Source organism: Thermobia domestica, chromosome 3 (genome assembly GCF_964235325.1).
Source record: "Thermobia domestica chromosome 3, izTheDome1.hap1.1, whole genome shotgun sequence".
NCBI classification, from domain to species: Eukaryota; Metazoa; Arthropoda; class Insecta; order Zygentoma; family Lepismatidae; genus Thermobia; species Thermobia domestica.
In genome coordinates, this window is record NC_137456.1 from 306811067 (window position 1) to 306833073 (window position 22007).

The following is a 22007-nucleotide window of genomic DNA, read 5'->3' on the forward strand; positions in this document are numbered from 1 at the left end:
GACACAAGGGCGCCGATTCTGGGGGGGAACGGGCCGGTGTCCCGACAAAACGTACCAGCGACAAAACGTACCACTTGAATTTTCGCGACAAAACGTACCACTTTTGACGACCTGTCATAAATGACAACCTGTCATGGATTAATTAAAGCATTTCTGATATTTATTCCACGACAAAACGTACCACTTATATAAATTACAACCTGTCTTGGACTAATTAAAACATTTCGGATATTTAATCCGCGACAAAACGTACCACTTCAAGCACTTTTTTTTTTCAGCGTGTTCACAGATTATTCTCCAGATCGAACAAACTTCTCTTAAAGGTTCTGTACGTGACAAACTTAACATTAAACACATTTATCAGCGAGTAAGAGAACACGAGTCTTCCAAAATACATTAGACCAATGTGGGTGCTTACATATCTAACAAAAGAGAACATAATGTTAAGAAACCACTTCCTCATGAACAGGTAAAACAATGGCAGTATAAGGTTGAGAAGAACAGACATGTAATGTATCGAGTTGTCAAAGTGCAGAAACTCATTGGTAAAAGAGGGCTCATTTACAGAGGAAATGTAGCAGCCTATAAACTGAAAGACACAGCTATAGATCATGGAAACTTTTTGGATATTATTCCTGTCACCGAGAAGAATCATATACGAGGAAGTAAGCAGGATAGTGGTCGCATAACTTTTACTAAACACGGTGAATTTTGTTTTGAATGCTACCAACACACTTATCAGAGAAGATATTTCGAAAGAAGTCTCTCAAGCTTCAATATTTTCTGTTCTATTAGACACTACTCAAGATATAGTAGTTTCAGGCTAGTGCTCTGTTGTTTTACGGTATGTTGTTAAAATGGTTGTTAAACAAAGTATTGTCATTGTAAAATGCATATCTACCACAGGCCAGTGTCCTTGCGGTTTACTGCTGGAAATTCTGCAGAAGTTGAACCTTGATATTAAGAAGTGTATTTGAAATTCAACCGATGGCTCAAGTAACATGCAAGGACAATATTTGGATTTTTTTCAATTCACCTATGATCAGTTACACGTGTGATTCAGTTGATTTTGAGTTTAACGGGCCTTTTAGCAGCGAGGCTATATGAGACGGGACATACTGATTTACGGAAAATCCGAAGCACATGAGCTCCCGCCAGGAATCGAACCCAGGTCTCCCACGACAAAGGCGCATACGCTAACCGCTTAACCACTAAGAAACTCAGTTACATGTGTGGTGTTACGCTCATATACTCAATCATGTCATATGTGATCTGACAAAAAATTGCATTGATTCTGTGTCATTGTTCAGCTGAATAACTGTGCGATATTTATGCGTGAGTCTTATCAGCGAATGGGCATTTGGAAGACCAAATGTTAACAAAGGCGTCTTACAGTTATTGCGGAAACAAGATGGTAGAAAACAGACTGTTTTTCAGAAAAAGTTTGGTCATTTTTCGAACCCAGAAAGTGTTTTGTACATAGAGTTGACCATAATAATTAAGAAAATTGCTTCTACAGAAAATATCAAACCAAAAGCTAGGTGTAAAGCGAAAAGATATATAAAAGATCTTCTCAAGTTCAAAACAACTCGGACAGCACAAATGTTCCTTAAGATATTTCAAGTGACGACCTCTCTGTCAAACTATCTCCAAATTTGCTGCTCCAATTATTTATAGAGTGTACTGCTAGTGTAGTCCTATCGGATGGTGCAGAGTACTCTGTTCCAAGTGAAAGAGTAGAGAGATGATTTTGAATCCGTAGAGAATGCAGCATTAAGCTTTGCAGAATGGGCTAATAACAAATTTGAAGACTTAGAACGTGATTTTTTTTCTATTGACCTGTCGACAATTCGCCTTCAGAGATGGACAAAGATTTTCCTGTGAATATGAAAATGAAGCTGCTTCTATCCAATGACCAGGTACTGCATCGAAGCATTCAACACAATATTGGACATGGTAGTTTTGAGTATTTCTTCAAGATTCAAGAAGCAATGTACTTTATGGATTATTCTTCAACCAAGTAACAGAACTTCCAGACATGCCTTAGAATTAGAATAAAATATATTCCTTTACAAGGAAAGTGAATGCAAAGGGAAAGTGGTGGTTTTTAATTTTGCAGAATTGTAAATTTTGCAGTAATATTTATCCAGGTTTCCAGCAAACAAATTTTTATTGACTTTGCCCGTAACTCAGGTAACATGCAAAAGAAATTTTTCAAAATTGAAATAAACTGAAATACATTAAAAATAGGCTAACGAGTACCATGTCTCAGGACCATTTGAAAACATTTATGTTGATGTCTATTGAAAAAGCTTTATTAAAAAATATTTCGAATGCAAAAGTGATAGATACAGTAGCATCAAAAACTAGTACACTAAAACATCTGCTAATTTTGTAATATAGTATACGTTCTACTTGAACATCATATAATATTTTGAACAATTCAGAATAATACGGTGTATACTGATGAAAGAATATCAGGTTTTAATTGTCAATTGTTAATACTATTGACTTACTGTAGAAAGAAAACTGTGCAACTTGATTTGTGACATTGAGATGCTGGTAGCCCTTGTGGGAGAAAGCGCCCGCGCCCCTCTAATAATACCTATCCGTCCCTGGTTCAAAGCCTGGATAAAGTGTGATGGAAATCAGCAAATATTCAAATATTGCATATACAAGATTCTTGCTGGTCTTGGTCTGGCGAGAATCTTGTAGGTATTGTCTTGGTGTTGCGAGAATCTTGCAGGCATGGCCTTAGTTTTAGCCTTAGTCGTAGTCTTGGTCTTGCATCGGTACTTTTCTCAGCACCAATATGTTCAACTTTTAACCTTGTTTTGGCCGATATATATATATATATATATATATATATATATATATATATATATATATATATATATATATATACTTATATGCTGTCCTATCAAGTGGTACGTTTTGTCGCTTGTCATTATTTAAAGTGTTTTTGAAAAACCCTTCACAAGTATCCCTCAGGGTAAGTGGTACGTTTTGTCGGTAGTACGTTTTGTCGCTAGTACGTTTTGTCGCGTATTCGAACGGGCCTCCCCAAAGCTCATGTCAGCCCCCCTATTGTATTTATGAATATACAATATTTGGCATAATTTGAATGCAATTTGTCTTAAAATCCTCATATATATATATATATATATATATATATATATATATATATATATATATATATATATATATACCTTCTGCATCTCAATGCCTCCCCCCCCCAAAGAATACAGAGAAATCGGCGCCCTTGCTTCGAGATTCATTTTGGCATTTGACAGCGCTCAGCTGTACAAATTATTTTCAGTATGGTTTTACTTAAGTAGTTTCCCATCCCCTAATCTACATCATATTTTCAGTGGGTACGAAACAAAGAAAAGTTGTTCCTGTGTCCACATTTTCGTGTGATTCTAGTCATTTTTAACTTATCTCTTTTTCCTCTATCTTGGATTTTACTAAGGGGACGTCGTTCCCTCGCGTTCCCCTTATTTTTACCTTTCTTATAACACTATGATAAACCTATTGATTGTTTTCTCCAAATGGATCATAAAATTAGAACTACTCTCCTTTACTACCCTAACAGCACAGGATATGCTAGGCATGTGCCATTTAGGTGTCCTAGCTACTTTTTAGGTACCCGACACTTGGCACATATAATATTCATGTACTAAGTATGTACTTCAGCTAAATACAGTTTTAGATACTTGTTGCACCTAATTGATATTTGCAACTATGTACCACAAATATAGCATTTATATACCTGGCTCAGCTTCGCAGTCTAACAGTTATTTGTTTTTATGTCGTCACTTGGGACATATATCTGTCATATTGTAAGTACGTCCTTTAGGTACATACTGCTTCAGATACTCTAACAGCACAAGATGTGCTAGGCATGCTACATTTAGGTGTTCTAAATTCATCTCTCACATTTGATGCATTCGTTGCTTCTTTTTCTAAGCAATTGTGTACTAGAAGCAACAAACGCATCAACTTTATTAGATGGCAACTGTCGCCGATCATTTAAAAGTGAATATGGAAGAACCATGAAATAAAGTAAATAGACACTCGTCATTTTGTTATAAAATTACATGGCGAGTAGATTTTATCTTATCCCAAACGGTTATTGTCGAATATACGCGGTTAAAGGAGCACTATGATTAGTCAAATTCAAAAGACCTCAACAATTTATCTCTCTACAAGCGACATTGTCTTCATCGCCTTCGTGGCCAAGTCGGTAAAGCATGCGGCTATTATTCCCAAGGTTGATGGTTTGCGCTCACCCTAGAGTGCATTTTTTTTACTTGTTTAAAGTGTTTTTTAGACTCACCTTAATGTAAACACATTACACATATAGACGATTTAACATATTTTGGGGGAGTAATTTTGTGGTTCGTTGACGCTTACTGCATGGGGAACATAACTAGAACATACTAAGCACGTTCCCCAGGTACATGTCAGGCATGTGCCTAGGGGCGGACATAGACTGTGACTACCACTTGCCATCCATGTGATTTCTCTCTCAGAGGTACATAAAGCACATGCTGGACACATTCCCATGCACCTGAGGGAACATGATAGGCATATACCCGTTATGTAATTGTGCTGTTAGGGTATCGTTCTAGTATAGGTCTAATATTTTATGATTGGGAAAAAATAAAAACTTCCAAGTTTTAAGTTCTTTGACATAATAAATAATTTAAGAACGATTTCCCAGTTATTTATCCTCTTAAACCAGTGATTCCCAACCTTGATTACCTTGCGCCTCCTTAGTAAAACCCGTTAGAACGCCCTTCTTCGTGAACCCTGGTTACTTCACCCTCATCTCCTTCCTATTTGTTGGTTTGACTTCTTTGTGATTTCAGATGCAGCATTAAATTCTCAAATCTTCTATAATAATAATAATAATAATAATAATAATAATAATAATAATCATAATAATAATAATAATAATAATAATAATAATAATAATAATAGGTAATAATCTATATTTCCAGGGGGCACGATGCTTCAGTGGTAGAGCGCTTACCTCTGGTGCGTGGGTTCCCTGGGTTTTCTCATGGTACTCCCGCTTCCTCCCACAATCTCATTCTACCCATTCTTCCATCATCATTCATTTGCTTTAATCATCCGTCTCCCTTAGAACAAAGGCCATAATCGTGGGACATTAAACTGAAAAATATCTCGCTGATCTCTCAAGAAGCGCTATCCCATTGGAACTAGGGGGTTGGCTTATTTATGCTCGTAGTAAAAGATTATAAACATCTGCGATACTAAGTGTATTTCATTATACCCTTTTAGTCTATAAAATTAACATTTTTGTTCCGTTTCTTAAAGTTATAAAATTTAAAACTGTTTTCGTTATTAAGCTACTAACCTGAACAATTTTCTTAGCCTGAGATCTTTATTCTAATGCTCCTTTGACGCTGTTGCTCAACCAGGATATCTTGATCACTAACAGAATTAAAATTAATATTAAAATCCCATAACAACCTATCACAAAATCAAATTCACAACAGAGCTACATATATATTATGATCACCTGCTACTTTTTGAACGAAGTCGTTGGGCTGAAGTAAGAGGCACGACACACAGCAGAACCACTCGCCAGACGGTGACGGGGATCTCGCCTGATCACTCAGTGTGATGCTTGTGAGTAGGGTGAGGAACGCCGTCGATATATTAAGAGTTTGATTGCGGAAAAATTAGGTGATGGCTATAGGGCTGGTAACGAGCATTTCAGAAACATCGCGTCTTGTCGGGTGTTCGTGAGCTGCCGTGGTTAGTGATTTCCAAAGATGGGCAAATAACGGTGAAACTAGCACCAAACCACAAGGAATAGGGTAGCCACACCTTATTTAAAATGTCGGACATCGTAAACTGTCGAGATCGGTACAATAGGACAGGACGCAAACTGTAGCACAATCAACAACTAACTTTAACAGATTTCAATAGTATACAAATCACGAATATGTCTGAGCACACAGTTAACCGTAAGTCGTTATATATTGGCCTTCGGTTAACCGCATGATTTTGTCGATTACGAGTGGAATGGATACATGACTATCATCATTGGACTGCCGGGCAATGACTTAACGTTGCATAGTCCGATGAATCACGATACTGCCTTAATCACATTGATAACCCTGCGAGAATCTGTCGTCTTCCAGGGGATTAGCTGCTCCTCGAGACCTGCACAGTAAGACAATGACTGGCTGTTTGTGGCTCCATTATGATTTGGCGAATCTTCACATAGTAATCCATGGGTCCGGTAGTGCGTAAAGAGGGCACCATAACAGCTTCTGCTTATCGGTATGTCATTCCTGACCATCTACACCAAGGATCTTATAAAATAGAGGATCTGCCCTTACAACAAAATCTTGAAGCCATACGTCATAGTTTCGCTACTCCTACTCTGCCCACTCCGCCCAATAGGATCGCAATGTTTTGAGCCAACAATCATGGCGGAAACAAAAGTAGCCAATCAGACGAGGTGGAAACGAGAGTAAGCGAATCAGAGTTGCCGATGCTCGGTTGTTTTTTTTGGCTTCATCGATTTAATAGGATGACGATACATATGGGCAGATCCTCTATAACATCCTTGATGTACACCCATTCATGTCGGCCATATTTGAAACTGGGAATTGCATCTTTCAGCAGGATGACGCTCTTTGTCACAATGCCAATTTTGTGCTATAGTGGTTGGAAGCAGGAGCGTCATTTCAGATTTTGCTTGGGAGGGCAAGACCCCTTGATATAAGTAAAATTTCGCGTTTTTCACTGTTTTGCTACTATTCTATGGATAAAATCTATATACATCTCAAACTCAGGGGGGGAAATGCCCATCCCTGCCCCCCCTAAATGACGCCCCTGGTTGGAAGAGCACAATATTGAATTTTAATTGCTACAGTAACCCCCAAACTCACATAATCTTAAAATAATTGAACACATTTTTGAGATATCAGTGAACATTAGATCAGAGCTCATCATCCCCCTCTACGCGGAATTTACAGTAACTAAATAACTTGTGTGCGCAAACGTGGTGCTCGATGACTCGCGTCACCTACCAAGGCTTCATTCCTTCCATGCCAAAGTGCATTGCTGCTATCCTTTCTTTGAGGAGGTTATGTCCTCCGATAAGGTGATTTTTTGTTACCAGGCAGGTGGACAAACAGAATTTTAGTTCAAGTACGATCATAATTCTCACATAGTTCAGCAACAACAAGCTGCAAAGTTATTAAAATTGTCGTTTGATGCAATTTCTTCAGTTCATTATGAAAGTAATTAATTTATTATATTATCGACAGATTATGCAGCATTGAATTTATATTCACCAAGATTTCAATATCAAGAAAAAGAAAGAATGAAATTAGTAATGCTAAAAACCACAATTATTTGAAATTCTAATCCAAATTCATCTTTTATATCGTAATACTAATACTTTATTGGTGCCTTTTGCATTAACTGTAAGGTTTAACAATTATATTTAAAAAGATCATCTGATATAAAGGCTAACAGATCGCCAGGATGATTCTACTGCGATAACTAGCAGGTTCTATATTATTAAAATTTCGAGGTCGTTATTTTTTTAAAAAATTCATAAAACAATACTGATTGAGTTCATACTAATGAGTTTGCCAAGCTTATAACCGTGTGACTGCCATCAAGTTGTTACAGAAAACTATTTTAGGTCTTTATAAAATGCTTTTATTTTTCATTACCTCAGCTCAGCGCAGCTGTGATCTCAAAAGTCTGAATGAACACAACAGTGAACTATCAACATTCATAATGGCACCAACATTGTTAAACTCCCCGCAGTAGTTCGGAGCAGAGAACAAAGTCACTAGCTTACGTCTAAAATAAAATTCGTAGCCATCTTCTACTACTTGATGCGCTCTCACTATTAAATCGTAGTTGTGGGCGTGAAGGAAGTGCTCTACAACGTCACCACCAAATACGACGGAGATTCCTCGCTCATTCGGCCTCCAACCTTTTATGTCCTTGTCTGGATCAGACCACAGAAGATCACAGAGAAGGCCTCGGTCTGGTATAGTAGTTGGTCGACTGATTCGTTTGATTTGGTTTACATGATGCAAATCAGGACTCAGGCCACCGTGGCAACAAAATATTTTTTCTTCAATAACGGCTGCAAGAGGCAAGCAATTGAAACAATCTGAGAATGTCCTCCATAATTTAATACTATATCTGCGTTTACACTCATCGTAGAAACCATACAGTCTGTTGACGTTTGAACATTCATGATTTCCTCGTAACAGATAGATTGAATTTGGATATTTCACTTTGTACGCTAGAAGTAGACAAATGGTCTCTATTGATTGCTTACCTCTATCTACATAATCTCCAAGGAAAAGGTATTTTGAGTAAGGTGGAAAACCTGCTCGTTCAAAATGACGAATTAGGTCAAAGTATTGTCCATGTATGTCACCAACTATTTTGATCGGCGCTTCAAGTTCCAAAAGAGTGGCTTCGTTGAGGAGAATATCCCGTGCTAACATACAAAGTTCTGTTAGGTCTTCCGCTGGAAGGTCCACACTTTTTTCTAGCCTTGTTCGATGTGGAGTTAATAGTCGAAATAACATATTGTCTATATTAGCTCTGTCAAGTCGTGCCATGATTTCCCTGCGAATAACTCGTAAAGGTCCGATCAGACATACATGACTAAATATTGACACATTTGAGAGGAGAAAAATGCTCCACATGTCCTATCCGCCGGGAGCATCTTGTTCCTTGCTTGTACTATTAGCCATATTGGCACAAATATTGCTCACAAAACTTAAATATAGACATTATTCTCTCAAGAAATACACTATGAATAGATAATTTTTCTTTCTTTTCACTTCTAAATTGGTTAATGCTTAAATATGTGAACACTTGCTACCCAATGCATACAAAGAATAACACTATAGATTCTTCGTATTCTTTTTAAAACTACTGATATTGAATTTTAAAGAATGACTGTTAATTTTAGTAAAAAGATTGAAGATCATTTGGTGCAGATTTATTGTATGGATCCATACGTATTTTTCAGTAAATATACATTTTATATCTTTAACATTCACTTTTAGGGTGTGGACTTGAATTTCTCGGTACACATTCACTTTAGGGGGTCTTTACTGTACATATACGATAAGAATTATTGTACAAAAACAGTAAGCAACTTGTGCTAAGTGGCCATTAAAAAGCACGAATGCTATCTGACCGAGTCAGAGCAGGAGCGCAGCAAGAGGGCTCAAGTGGTAGCGAGGGGGTGCGTCAGTAGAGAACAGGCGCATCAGCGAAGGTGGGTATATACATAAACGAAGATAGCACAAACCCCTGTGTATGGCATAAAATTACTTGCCTTATGTATTGAATTTGTGCTCACTGAAAACGTCATAGGTAATATCCCGATATGTTTTTATTGCTTGCATATTTGTATTCCAAACTAAGATAACGCATTACTAACGTAAATTTCACAATTATGTGGATCCCTTAACTCTCGAACGTTTCTAGTTGCGCATCATGAGTTAGCACATTGTCTTCAGATACTTCAATTCACTTACTGTATTTACTAGCTACCTTATGCATAACAGGTTCGACGCAGGTTCCATTTGGGTTTCCAGTTAGAATTTTAAAAAGCGTTCCTACTTTCTTCCATTCTGGATACATGACCTGCCCACCTGAACTCCCTAGCATTAATGCCACTAACAATGTTAGGTAAACGGTATAAATAGTACAATTCCTCGTTATGAAGTTTCCGTCATTCTCCTCCCTCTTGCAACCTAATATTCGCCTCTAAGTCCTTGACTGATTTATTTTCAACAAACCTTTATTTATAAGTAACAGCATAGCTAATCAATCGTCTTATTTACTTTTTGTGCCTCAAATTAATGTTTAAAAACAGGTGTGTCCCATGTGTTTTCGTTCTAGATAGTAATTAAAGATTTTACCCCTTCGAAAAATTGGGTACCTTTAAACCCCAAAGGACCTCGCACAATCCTTATGGAAATTGGATTTCGGTGGAATTGCTTCAAACTGTGATTATGTTGTAGATATTGTGTTCGTGAGAAAAAAAAGTCTCAATATACACAGCCATCAATCACTCACCGTTTGGCCACTACAGGGTCATTTAAAAAAACAGCAGAAGATAGTGTTCTTTTGGATTTCAGTGGAAATGACTTAAACCGTGATGTGTTGTAGATATTGTGATTCTGAGAAACAATGTTAATTTATGGCTACCGAGCAACGGTAGGTCAATTGATAGAGAATTTGATCGCATTCGGGAGATTCGATGCGGGCCGGTCATCCTGTCTAGGATTTTCCAGGACTTTCATTTGTACCACAAGATAAACATCGGAATGCTATCTATGCTTAAATGGTGTTGGCAGCTACTCTTACCATCCCTTTTCCGGGTTGTTGGATGGGATGAGAAGATCTACACCTTTTCTGAGTTTCATACAATTCCACCAAAATTCAAGAATATCCTTACCTTCTGCTGTTTTCAAAAATATGGCCCTATAGTGGCCAAACGATCAGTGATTGGTAGTTGTACCCATTGAGAATTTTTCTCAGGATTACAATATATACAATACAATATATCACGGTTTCAAGCAATTCCACCGCAATCCAATTTCCATAAGGATTGTGCGGAGTCCTTTGATGTTTATAACTCGGGAATCAAAGGTCAGAACACCGTAATATTTCATGAGTTTACTAAACTTGTCCAGATCTACCATGATGCCAAATTTGATCCAGATCTGATGATTTTCATTAATTACATACGATATGTCAGGGGTTCCCAAAGTTTTCTAGCTGATGAGCTGGCGACTCTATTGGTCGCCTACGACACATCACTTGCTTGTTTTTTTTTTCATTAATAATAATGACAAATTGCAATAGAGTAAGACTACGAGTTTCTATTAAGTAGTACGTATTCAGCATTATTGGCGCCGCTGGAGGCATTGATTGATTCAACCTGCTTCAAAATTGATTAACCAATTATCAAATGTTCCATAAATTTAAAATGTCAAATAAGTTTCGCAACACAATCTATGGATATTTTGCGACACACCGGTTGTGAACCACTGGAATTATATACTATCCTTTTATCAGAAAACACATAAAAATAAAATGAAGGACGAAAAATGTTACATATTTTAATTCTCATATGTAGTACAGGTTGATATTCAAAAATCAGGCCATATGGGCCGCGGTGGCTCAGTGGTAGAGCGTTCACGTCTGGTGCTTAGGGTCCCGGGTTCGATCCCAGCCCCCGCCAAGTGAACTTTGTGGTGGATAAACACCGTGTGCGTGGGTTTTCTCGGGGTTCTCTCGTTTCTTCCCACTTTGTTCATTCTACCATTTCATTCATTACTCATCCTCACCGTCTCCTTTAGCCTAACCGGCATAACCGTGGGACGTAAAACTCAAAGATTTCATTTCATTTTTTCAAAAATCAGGCCATCAATAATCCCATTCCTGGCATGTATTTCGGAGCGCATTTTCGAATTTACCGGCTTGGTGCGCCACTGTTTTCTGGAAACTTCATTTGTCTCAATGGCGCTGTAGTCAATAATCAGTAATAGAGTCTTGCACCTACGAATGAGCATTCCTGCTCATTAATTCTCATTTTTTTTTTTCAATTATATACTGGTGCTATTTTACCAGTAGGATCATCCCTGCTATTTTACAGTATCTAAAACACACTCAAAAAAATGACTATGCCACATGCTACACAAAATGGACGGAGTGATGGCAACTGTGTATCAATAAAGAGGGAGAGTTTCTTGAGAAATACACACAGGTTAGTTCATTGTATTTCCTTGTTCCCTGTTTTGGTTAGAACCTCGTAAACTCAGCTAAAGGACGAAACTTTTCATTCAAGAAAATTCCGATTATTGCTCAGAGTTCAATAATAGTCAAATAAGTCAAATAATAGAACTCAGCTAAGTCAGCGTACTGCAGTATATCATAAGTCATTTTCTCCAATCGCTTCAATAAACTCGACAGTGACTGATCACATGTGATCTGATATAATTAATAACATGACATGACTGGCTTGAAAACTTTTGACGTATCTTAGCATTTTCTGCACCAAGATTGTTGATAAATGATGCAATGTATTATTAATGGTTTTTAACCACTGTCAGTTTCTACGGCCTTTGATACGAGAGCAACAACATCCTTATTTTTCCACATATGTTCTTGCCACTATCAGTAGTGATATATATCGTCATTTTCAGCTCCTTTAAAAATTTCATCTCCAGTGTTCATGAATACTAAAAATTTCAAGAAGCTCTTCATACACTTCATAATTTTTATCTATTCCTCGAATAAAAAGTAACACCTGAGCTGCATCTGAAAGATCTGTTGACTCATCGAAGGCCAAAGAGAACCGCTGTAAGTGCCAATTTTCGTCAGACAATCGAGTTCATAGAGTATATTTTCTGCAATATCATCTACTTTTCGAGCTCCAGAACATGCTACTCGTTACAAGATGAAGCTGTATACTTCGACTAACCAAGCATAATTGCGTAATTCCACTGCTCCCCAGAAGGTGGTGTATTCATTCATTTTGAAAAGGCTATATTTTCAAAAGTATTACATGTACACACACACGAAAGATATATATATATATATATATATATATATATATATATATGAAAAGAACCACAAACTCACCAAGTTTATACGCCCTCTAGAAATGTTCACTAATATGTGCCCCTTCGGCTTTGGTGACACGACAGACGATACTCGACGTCTTCTTCCTTGCTTTCCCTCCATGTACTGCCACATCCAATCAGAAGGATAATGGGCTTGTGCTGCCACCTGGAATGGTGAGTTTGTGGTTCTTTCCATAAATCTTTCATGTGTGTACGTGTAGCTAATACTTTTGAAAATACAGCCTTTTCAAAATGAATGAATTATTTATGTTAGCCCTGTATGTTGATATGAGTTAGATGGGTCTGGTTCTTGGGACTAAGTGAAGCCAGTGTGGCCCTTAAGCTTAAAAAAAAAAAAAAAAAATGGAAGCCCCTACTTTAGAAGACTGTACAGTTAGTCATTTTCTGTTCTATAAGTATTCGGAGGTTGCTGGATTTTTGAATGTCAATCAGCAAATGCCATGTCTTCGGAATTTATAGTTAGTATAACGTATTAAACTAAGAAATGAGTAATGAGCCACGATGGCTCAGTGGTAGAGGGTTCACCTCTGGTGCATGGGGTCTTTGATTCGATCCCAGCTCGCGCCAAGTGAGCCTTGTGGTGGACAAACACGGTGCGCGTAGGTTTTCTTGGGGTTCTCCCGTTTCCTCCCACTTTCTTCATTCCACCATTTTATTTATTTCTCATCATTACCGTCTCCTTTAGCCTAGCTAGCATAATTGTAGGACATAAAACGTAAAAGAACAAAAGATAAGAAATGAGCAAAGAAAATTAAAAGAGAGTAGCTGGTTTTGGGTATCCTAGTGTTTAATACAGTTCCAATCTAATTATAATAGATACAGTTTGCATTAGCGTTATCATCTTGATAGAAGCAGAACTTTGGATTCACTCCATGGAAATGAAGCGGAAATCCCACGTCACTAGGAGTGGCTCCTTTCCCATCTTCGAAGGGTAATTTAAGATAATAATAATGGAATCCCTTGTATGGACCTTCATTCAGACTTCTTCGTACGAAAGAAAGAAAAAAAAGAGGATATTATGTAAGTTGTAGGGAGGGTAAGGCCTTATATTCACAATAATAACGTTATTGTCTGAGCTTATACGCATTTGGGAACTGAAAAGCGTACAGCAATGTCAGTCAATTACCAGTTATACAATAGTTCTTACGTGGAATAGTGTAAACGCGAGGTTCCACTTTTATTGAAGCAGAAAACATTCTGTATGAATTTACATTATAAACCAAGGATCTTATAAAATAGAGGATCTGCCCTTACAACAAAATCTTGAAGCCATACGTCACAGTTTCGTCACCCCTACTCTGCCCACTCCGCCCAATAGGACAGCAATGTTTTGAGCCAACAATCATGGCGAAAACAAAAGTAGCCAATCAGACGATGGTAGAAACGATAGTAGCCAATCAGACGTGCCGATGCTCGGTTGCTTTTTGGCTTCGTCGATTTAATAGGATGAAGATACATATGGGCAGATCCTCTATTTATAACATCCTTGGAATTTACATTATAAACTAATGAATAATATCTTCTCTTTTAAGAGTCCATAACATTGTATACGTTTTCTGCCCAAAGTAGGGTTACCAACTTTTGAAAATTGAAATATCGGACACCCTCCTGAAGTACGTATACTCTTAAGATAGTGACATCATCGCTCGTCAAAAATGTGAACAATCTGAAAGAGATCTCTTCACATAAAATTGAGAGATTCGGAGTTCGAATTTAATAGCTTTAATTACTTTTGAAGCATTTATTAAACCTACTTATTCCAGTTTTGGTTGAGTTGGCACATGTAAGTTTTGTAGTCTACCATCAAAAATACACCATCTTTAAAACAGAAAAGCAAATATAATTGGCAATATAATTATGATATGCACAAAATATACTTGAAAAATAAGTCTTACTAGCTTCACTGAGGCCGGTAATGTTTCATAATGCCTACATAATTTTACTAGATCTGAATGCATTATGAAACTAAAAGATGTAGCTGAAGATGAAGCAGTGCTAGGTGCGCTCTTGAAAATGTACTTCTGTTGACTGTTAGCAGTTTTGATACGATCAGTAAATTTTCCTGTCTTCAACTCTCCAGCAAATTCCGCACACGACAGGTCGATATCAAAGTGAACTATAAGCTCGAAATTATGTTCATTGGCAAACGATTTTTTTCGTACAAAATAATATAAATAGCACGGATATTAGGACTAGTAAAAGGAAAAATTGTTGGACATTAAACGTCCGGTTTCGAGGTTGTACCAGACCAGACCCGTAGCCAGCCCAAAAATGTAGGGGGGGGCGGGCGGTAGAAATTAGGGAGGGCCCGACCCTACCATATTATAGTTCATCACCATGTTATAGTTCATTTGCAAGCCTACCGTGAAAATTTTAGGGGGGGCAGTGAAAATTTAGGGGGGGCGGCCCACCCTAACCCCCGTGGATACGGGCCTGTACCGGACACCGGACAAGGCCAAAAACCGAACTGTCCGGTATTTTACCGGACAGTTGGCAACCCTAGCTCAAAAGGCAAATTGTAGCCTATTTGCCTAATGTAACGTAGCAGAGGTACCAAATTGTGAGGAAGGTGGGATGATAAGTACTAGGCGGGATCTCAAAACAATTGATCTAAAATTGTTAGATATTTTGCTGCTACAAGACACTTGGTTGATAGGCTGTTGCTCAAGATTTCTCTAATCGTTTTTACAATAACAATACTTTTATCAGATCTTTAAAAGATGACGTATTATTGCTATCACTTCTAATTCTTCTTTTTTTAAAAAAAACAATTCTGTCTTTTTAAGTGTGATTTAAGATCAGAAATACAGGATATGGTGAGTTGAATGGACGGTTTGTACACTGCACTAAAACTTCCAATTCCTTCGAAACAGATTCTACAAGCTTTATCAGTGAAGGGACGTCCTGAATTTAGGGTATCAGGCAGTGGCGTATTTAGAATTTTGTTTGGAAGGGAGCTATGCACAACACGTGAACAAGCACTTATATTTTTTTCTTTTGGTTGCGGAAAAATTTTAATGAAGTTTTGCATAGGCCTATAACAAATTTATTTCGGGGAGGGGCTTGAGCCCGATAACCCCCCTAAATACGCCACTGGTACCAGATATCTTAAAGATTACAAGTAGTATGTGAACCATTGTTACAAGAAGACAAATAACAGTAACAAATTCAATCTGTTAAATAAATAATATGTTTCAGGAAAATAAAAAGAAATATCGATTATTGTTATTATTACTATTATTGGCAACAAACGACAATTTTTAGTGCCATAAACGAAGGAGTGAAAACAAAATGTTCAAAATGACTGATATTAATGTCGAATCCATAGTTTACGAGTCGCCGAGCTGATTGGTGACTTTCCAAATAATATTTCCCACATAGCACACGCACGTCGACGGGACGTCCGAGACTGATCCGCAATGAACATCGGGACATCCCGGGTTCATACAAATTTGCTCCTGCGACATCTGTAGGACCTCCGTGGGATATTCAACAGGACCTCAAAGGTATGTCCACTGGTAAATCAAGGGATAATGTGGTCCTAGGTATGTTCGGTGTGGGATTCCCCTGGGATCTCCTGTCTCATCCGGGACGTCCTGTGGACATCCTACGTGGTAATCCTTTACAACGTCCGTAATTTTACTTTAAAAAAAATAAATAAATAAAATGTTGTAATTGACTGTTTGTGTTTTTGTATGATGTTCCCTTTCCTTGAGATTACATGCTATGTTGAATGTATCACTGACTAGTGACGCCGAACCTACTGGGCCCGTATGGGCTCGTCATCAACAGTCACTGATACACTCACCAAGCCAATCATCTACGGAAAATAGAACTCAAATCTGGCCCGAAATATAAAGCTTCCAAACTCTCTTCCATCTCGACTCGCAGTTCGGTATCCAGGCCTGCAGTTCATCATCCACATCCCATCCGGAAATAGGTTGTGAACCACGACTACAGACACAGGACATCGACCTACGAGTGGAGCTGGCAATGAGCACAATGAAGATCTTAATGTTGTCTGTGAAAGCCCTATCTGAATCTTAAAAAAAAAAAAAATCTTGAAACAGAATTTTGCAACTTAAAAAAAAGTCCAAACTGAGATTTTGATTGAAACTGATAAAATGAGAAATTTTCTACAGATTCGGTTGTTTTCAACTCGGTCACACTAAGGAAAGTCTCTTCCCTGAATTTCACAGCTATTTCGTTTCCCCAGTAAACTTATTCTGTACACACTGCTCTTTGCTTTGATCATGCTTCGCATGCATACCAAAAACATCAACTCCATATTTCTACTACTTCTTAAAATTACAAGATAATTAGATTCTGTATTCGAAAAGAAAGATGTTTTCACGGCTAGTAAGTTTTATTCTTTAAAATATTCATGAATGTAGTGTTGGACAAAATATTTGATAACAGAAAAATCTTTACACTAAACTGACATACCCATCTAAGAAAATAATATGATCGATTTCGATATCTTTCAGAGCCAAAACATTCTTTACTTTTGCACATATTCCCAAAATATTCATATTCTTTAATATTCATTTAATATTCTTGACTTTCAGAACATTTACATTGAATCGACACGCAAAAACAAATGAAAGGATACCATATAAACACATTACACTATTAAAATAATACTTCACTGCCTACAGTTGTGGTTAGCTACTTTCACTTTTATTTATTTATTCTTTGGTGCTTAAACTTCTCTGTGCATAGAGATTGTGGCCGGCATAGAGGATTTACGCTCTTCGCGACCTCTCTTACAGCTCGGACCCACTAGACAATCTAGCACAGGTAAAGATTCACTTACATATTGAAATACTTAAACCTAAATCCCTATTCTAACTACACTAACTTAACCTAAACAAGAATATATATAAAAAAAATCACACATATATTTCATGAAGCACCATCCTTATTTTGTATTTATATTTTGTTTTTGTTTCGCTACCACGTTCATACCGAAGACGCAGTGGTTACTTGCATTAGTGTCGCTCTGAATATTTTAAGTTTCTTAAAAAAAAAAGAAGAAAAGGTATTTACTAGTAATTATTAAAAACTGAAATTTCTAAACTTGATGGGTATCAGATTTAAAATATTACGAAGGTCTAGCCTATTGCCGAAAGTTTTCAGTTACCGGTACGCAAAATTCATGTACCCTTGCACTTAAATGTAGCCGTGAATCTGACACTTACTTACAAGAAATCAACGTTTAGAATCATTTTGTTTCAAAACCAAAGATAACATGCCAAAATAAATAAAACTTAATTTCGAGCAGTGTTACCGAAAATGAATAATTTCAAGATTTGGGGAATCTAAAACATCTTTTCTTCACTGGGGGAAAATGTGTGTGTGGTACACACATTTTCTTGTGATTACGACAATCGCTCTGTGCTGAGAATCTAGCTTTCTTTTCCCCCCCATCGAATGAAATCACGACGTCACATTGCCCGAACCTGCATGTGTGCGGCGTTGAGGGAAACTGTACGCACTTAACACTTCATGTTTTGGATTTCACACATACAACAGAAAATATAATCACACATATCTGTTTTCTCGAAACAAGGAATTTTGAAGATGCCAAATACCTGGAGTGAGTTTTCACTTTCACTGGTTCCTACTTACGTGAATCTGCTTCTTAAACAGCGACTGAACGGATATATTAAAAAAAAAGTTTCCTGACGAACTACTCCACTTGAGTTTCCTGGGAGACTCTTAAATTGTGGTCCCAAAACAATTTCGGATACTAACTACTGTAGCACCGATCTGAAAAAGCCATTGAGCATCACTTAACTTCTTCTTCTTCGATGCCTGCACAACGACTCAATGTTTACTCTCCGTCACCGTCTCCTCCGGCATCTCCTACGTTCTCTCGCTGACCGAGAACGTAAAATTTGCCAACGAGCTCATTCCGTAACAACAGACACCTTCCATGCTAGTATCCCTTATGCAAGACGAAATCATTTCACAGTTTATAATATTACTGGTTTAATAATTTTGTTGAAAACACCAAACACAGCACGTTTATCTCTGCTGACAACTTCTAATACTCGCCAAAACGAAGAATTTATCACAGTTTAACGTAACAACAAATTATTCCACAATTTCTGCAGTCGCTGAACACTGCACGTCTGTCTCCTGAAATGGCTGACGCCGTAAGACAAAGAATTACATGAAGATGATCCCTAATTGGAAGGTAATCGTGACGTAACTATCGGATGATAGGCTTCTGTGTGAAGATCAAAGAAAACCGAAATCTCAGCCGCAGCTGTGATTGTGGATTATCCAATCAAATAATTTACTCCGAAAACAAAGAGATGCACCAAGAAGAAATTATGGCTGACTTTCTTAATTTGGAATTTTGAAGAAGATTTTACGAAATAAAATTTTTAGCTTTCTTGAGAAGATTCCCTATGCCGAAATATGAATAGAAATAAACTGAAAACCATTGAAAAAGCTGGAATATACACTTATTTGTCTAAAATAATGATATATTCTTGGATAAATACGTAAAATATACAAAATATAATTAATAATCATGTAATCTTCATATAATATCCATTGAAACGATTTATTTCACTAAAATTACACAAAATTTTCGACCTACGGTTTTCCTACTGTAACATAAAAATTTTCTCTTCCATTCTAAATAAAATTTTAAAATTTCCTTTCCAATATACAAGGTGCTCAAAAGCACCGGGCCATGTTACGTTATGCTGAGCATAAGGTAACATCCTCCGGGAGCTTCGGAGAAAAAAAAACCTGAACTTATGAGTTCTTCTTAAGTTATTTTTTTTGTTACTACAAAATTACTGGAGACTATACAAGACAAAATTTCTAAATTCTCGATTCTAATCACAATTATACATTCTAATCAATCCTAACCTAACCTTAACCTATAAACTAAGCTTTCTCCTTTTTTTTCATCCTTCTAATAATTCCTTTCTTTTCTCTTCGGAACAACGATACAATTTTAGATTGTCAAAACTCTGAACTCCTATGTTTTCTCCCTTCAGAGTTTGCAATCTCGCTGAATTTCGAGTTAGAGATACCACTTTGTAAGGTCCAACGTAGGTATGCATAAACTTAGCGAATACCTTTTTTGGTATCGACGACACATGGTGAGTTTTCACCATCACCAAAGAACCTTCTGTGACGATGTCTTGCTGTTTCCGCAGCTTTCTTTCTTTCTTTCTTCGGTTCTGCTGCCGGAATAGAAACTACAAATTTCTTGTCTTCCTTTACTTGCACCGTCTCTTTGGGGCCAAATGAAGTTTTCTTTGAAGCTCTTGGATGCTGAATACGATAAGAAACGCTCTGCTGGAGTACATCCGAGAGCATCACACCAAGAGTGATTGCACAAATCTTGGGCGGTTTTTAGAAAATTACTCCATTTGCCAAAACATTGAATTTTGAATTTGGAGGGTTGGTATCAAAACCGAACGAGGTTGTTACCAAATTGAAATTTTGACTACTCGCTAACCGATCTTGTTCTTTCTGGGGAGTTGAGAAATCCACATCGCAGTCCACACTCTCCCCTAATGAGGGCTGCGGTATGCATTTCCCAAACTATTCCCGTTCGTTTCCGGTGGCTGAGTCATCGTAGGTACGAATGTCGTATATTGCGGAGGCCATCCAGTGGACATCGCCATGTTCACTCCTGGGGAAGAAGTGGACGTGGGAGCCGCCACTCCCCCTCCAGGAAGTAAATTCGGCGCGTATCACGGATAGGCTTGCGCTCCTGCTGAGTTCATCGCGTTTGGCGCGCATGTCTGAGATGTACCCCGCGGATACCCGTAACTCATCGCTGCTGGATAGTAGCGTTGGTTGTACCCATACGGAGCATTCCGATTTCCATTACCATCTCTTACCCAATTCGGTCTTCCTTGATTGGGCCAAGGTCTTCGAGACTGAAAGTTCCTTCTTCGACCCCTGTTTCCGGAAAATCGGTCATCTCCTTTGCCATTGGAATTTCCTTCCTTCCTCTTGCCTTCGTCTTCCTCCGTCTGAGACGAAGTATCTTTGGTGGTTTGTTTTCCTGACTTTTCGGCCTTTCTGACGACTTTCGCCTGACGCACCTGAAAGCGTCTAAACTTCTTGTCAGTGACCGGTTCACTCGGCTCCGGATGTCCCTCTATCTCGGCTATTTTGACCATAAGGTGTTGAATGTTTTTCGGCTCAACAGCCCTCAACAACTTGGCATCACCAGCTGGTAAACAATCCAAGACTATCTCAATAAGTTCGGTTTCATCCGGGTGTTGTGCCACCGCATAATATTCCGCTACAATTTTCCATGCAAAGTCCGTCAATCGGTTGTACTTCGCTCGATCATACTTCATTCCCTGAATGAACTTCTTTTGCAACCTTTCCATCCTTGCCGAGAAATAGTGTTCCCGGAACAGACGCACAAAATCTGCATAACTATTAATGTCTTGACACACAGTCTGAAACCATGTCTTGGCCCCAGCTGTTAAACAACAAGGTACCAAGGTTAGACTTTCGTGTTCTGATGCTGAAATTACCTTAAAAGTTTGTTCCAAATTTTCTAAAAATGATCTCGCCAAACCGTATTCACCAGAAAATGTAGGTAAGTGAATTTAATTCAGAAAGTCTTAAATTTAGAGTTCGCTTACCAAAGCCTTCCTCGCTTCTACTGGGGTTCACGGGAGAATTGTGGCCAACGACGGGGCTCTTTGCACCCGAGTGATTTTGACCGAAAATAGAATAGTGTTGGTAATTTTGTCCAGAAGTTAAGTTGTCTGGCATTGATACCACCGCGTGACCACACATTCCCTCCTGAACTCCAGCACACGATGGAGTCATGTCTGCTACATTACTAGAGGACACCACATGGTTCAACCGACAACTGGTATTGGAAGATCCTGACACCTGAGATGAAACTAACAATGGATTCGACCTCCTGGACAACGCCTGACAACCTATTGTCTCAACACAGGATGTATGTGACTTGTTTAAGTTCAACGTATGTGAGGATAATTCAAAGGGAAGGACATTTGTGCCGTGAATGTTGGTCGGCTGACAGACAGAGACAGTCACCGTGGGAATAGTACGAGTCTCCCCAACTGAAGAGACCGGTACATCCACTTGGATGTCTGACTCGGTCCCGTCAGACTCGATTCCATCACCGACAACAAAGTCTCGCGATCGTTTACGTCCACACCGTTTGTCTTTTCTTTGGTTTTGTTTCTCTTCCAACGTCTGAATCCTGGCTTCAAGTGCCTGACACGACCTTTGGGTACTTAGTTCGAGATGTGAGAACTCCTTAGTCAAGTCATCACATCGTCGATT

General features: G+C 38.1%; 1 protein-coding gene and 1 pseudogene across 1 annotated transcript in view; one reads left to right on the forward strand and one right to left on the reverse strand.

The window, feature by feature from the left end:
* LOC145681124 (adenosine deaminase-like) overlaps nt 1-22007 on the forward strand; it is a 147979-nt gene that overhangs the window by 33476 nt on the left and 92496 nt on the right. The gene's annotated exons all lie outside the window — the stretch shown is intronic.
* LOC145681126 (serine/threonine-protein phosphatase alpha-2 isoform pseudogene) lies at nt 7603-8858 on the reverse strand (annotated as a pseudogene).